The sequence below is a fragment of the Bos grunniens genome, chromosome 15 (assembly GCF_055505025.1).
Source record: "Bos grunniens cultivar Pamir isolate PY7600 chromosome 15, Bosgru_T2T1.0, whole genome shotgun sequence".
Taxonomy (NCBI): domain Eukaryota; kingdom Metazoa; phylum Chordata; class Mammalia; order Artiodactyla; family Bovidae; genus Bos; species Bos grunniens.
The window spans coordinates 50654206-50657367 of NC_141179.1; the positions used below are offsets into that span (position 1 = coordinate 50654206).

General features: G+C 36.1%; 1 non-coding gene across 1 annotated transcript; it reads left to right on the plus strand.

Moving 5' to 3' along the window:
- Window positions 1-1247: 1247 nt before the first annotated feature.
- On the plus strand, window positions 1248-1354 carry LOC147358125 (U6 spliceosomal RNA). The gene has a single exon (XR_015142540.1). It is a non-coding gene; the product is annotated as a U6 spliceosomal RNA (small nuclear RNA).
- The last annotated feature ends 1808 nt before the right edge of the window (window positions 1355-3162 follow it).

Consider the following 3162-nt stretch of genomic DNA (forward strand, 5'->3'; position numbering starts at 1 on the left):
TTCCAAAATTTAAATTAAAAAAAAAGAATGTATGTGAAGGTAATATGAAACAATTAAAATATCTGTTGCTTACAATGAAAAAAAAAGTTACTTTAATTCAAAGCCAATTAGATTTTCATGTCTTAATTGCATGGTGAAGCCCTTATCTTTATTTTGAATCTAAAAATATTTTCTTCACTTAAACTAGGAATCAGCAAACAATGGTTCTCAGGTCGAGTATGGTCTACAACTTGCTTTTATACAACCGATGAGTTACAAATGGCTTTACCTTTTTTAGTTGTCAGGAAAAAAAAAATAATATCTATAACATGTGAAAATTATACAAAATTTGATTTATAGTGTCCATAAATGAGGTTTTACTGGAAGACATCTATGTTTATTGTTTAAGTATTGTATATAACTTTTTGTGCTACAATGTCAAGTTGAATAGTTGCAACAAAGACTGTAAGACCCTAAATTTTAAAGAAGCCTAAAATATTCACTATCTGACCCTTTATAGAAAATGTACCCCAACTCTAGTATTAAACTATTTTAGGAATTTGCAAAGTTAGTTGTAAATATACTCTGATTTTTCTGATTAAGTTATTTATACACTTTTTCCTGGGAAATATTAACACTTGGGTTCAAAAGTTATAAATATGTAAGTCTGCTGTCTCTCCACCTGAAGAGGCTCATCTATGAGAACCATGCAGTACTATTTTTTTCAATTTGTTTTTAATTGGAGGACAATTGCTTTACAATGTTGTGTCCATTTCTGCCATACAACAACATGAATCAGCCATCAGTATACATATATCCCTCCCTCTTAGACCTCCCTCCCACCCCTCTCATCCAACACCTCTAGTGTGAGCACCATACAGTACTATCAAATACATCTCTCTGCCATCAGTCTCATCTCCTAATTATGTGACAATTTGCTGTTATTAAGATATTAGCTATCAATTATAGGTACTCTCAAACACTGCAGGTGTGTCATTAGTTTACACCCAAATAATCGTATAAAGTAGGTGCTAATATTCCTATCTGAAAGAAGGCATACAATGATTTGTCTAAGGTGTCACCCAGCATGTAAATAAATGGTGGAAACAAGAGTGAAAACAGACTTGATTCTAAAGCCCATGGTCCTATGGGCCACACTGCACTGCCTTCTTAATCAGGGACTCCTGCCTCCTTACCCTTGTCTGAATCCCCTTGCATCCTCTTACATCAACCTACTCTGACTTCCAACCACTGCTAAAAGCATGTAAGTACTCATTTCAGCAGCACATACACTAAAATTGGAACCATACAGAGAAGATTAGAACAGCCCCTGAACAAGGATGACATGCAAGCTCTTGGAACAAGCCCTTTGTTTATACATGTAATAGGAAAGGTTCAAAATACACAAAGAAAAAGTAACAGTACTAAAAAGAAAAAGACAGGTTTTTAAAATTTTTAATTTTGTATTGGGGTATAGCCTATTAACAATATTGTGATAGTCGCAGATGAACAGTGAAGGGACTCAGCCATTATATACATGTATCCATTCACCTGAAATACCCTTCCCATCCAGGCTGCCACATAACATTGAGCACAGTTCCCTGTGCTGTACAGTATGTCCTTGTTGGTTATCCATTTCAAATGTAGTAATCTGTATATGTGCATCCCAAACTAACTATCCCTTCCCCCCATCCTTCCCCCTGGCAACCATAAATTCTTTCTCTTAGTCTGTGAGTCTCCTTCTTTGTAAGTTATGTTATTTGTTTTTAGAATCCACATATAAGGGATGTCATATGATAGTTCTCCTTCTCTGGAAAAAGACAAATTCTTAATCAGATTTGGAGATTTTAGCACTTTCCTGTTTCTGTGCTACTTTGTTGCATGTGTAGATAAAAATGAAATTGAGCTATTCACTCCAGATGTATCCATCTTACTCTATGTAATTTACATTTTAAAAATTAAAAAGGGAAAACATCTTCATTGACTGTAAGAAAATAAAAAGAAACTAAGAAGTGATGAGCCTAAAATCATGTATCAGTTAATTTGGAATTAAATAATGTATTGGTAGCTTCAACTGCTTTCTCTAATCTCTCAGGCAGGCTCTCCTTGATATGTTCAAGTCTCTAAAACCTGTGGAATATTGCAGTCTGACCTTTTCATGTTCTTATGGGAACCAGTGAGTTAAAACTACAATCCTGTATCAGGCTCTCTTCTGGGAATTTCTAGGAAGTTTCTTGGGGAAATCATTTGTTTACAGAGGATAGCAGAGCTATAGGAATTGGTGTTCCATAAGTATAAAACTCAAAAGACAGCTCAAAGAGTGATCTGTAGATGAAGGTTGGTCAACAGATGTGGTACACTGAGGCTGAGAAGCCTCTAGCCTAAAATCATTTCTGTTTCACTGTGTGGTTACGTGGTAAGTGCAGTAGGGCCCTAACATAACATTGTCTTATAATATGGCTTTGTATCATGAGTGTGTCTGAAACATGGAAACTGAACTGGGCTTAGAGAGGATGATGAATAAGTGTCAGTAATGCCTAACGCGGCTCAATAAGGATGACTTTTTGACATAGGAAGGGCTCAAAGGTAAAAAACAAAAACAAAAAGATTGCAATGGGGGAAGGGGGTAGGGGAGCTTCTCTTGATGATATGTTTACCCGATAAGAAGTTAACTTTTAACTTAAATTTGGAAAAGAAGCTATGAAAATGTAAAAATGCACTAAAATGCTTTTAGCCATCAATTGCCATTGTTCAATTCACCTTTCTATGGTTCATCTGAGAAAGCATCCAGTTGTTCATGCACAGTTAGAGAAAATGCTGGATAGAGTTAGAACTCTATGTGAGATAGGAACTGGGAAATATGCAGACTCATCAGCTGAAAGAGTAAAGTGTATTCATCTAAGCAAAGACTAGGAAGATAGACATGGGTACAGAAGTCAGGCCATGGATGACAGGATCTTAGTCACTAGACTCAAATCAGAGGAGAGGACTTTATTTAGTCTTGGAAGAAAGGGCAGGTGAGAGGATATTAAGGCCTCATGTTAATTGGAAGAGGGGCCTGGAAACAATCTAGCTACTCCAGGTAAGTTGTATGTGACTGCAAGGAAAGTACTGTAAGGTGCAGTCTAAGACAGTCCTTAGTATTCTGTCAGAGAATAAGACACACCTGGGTTTGAATTCTAG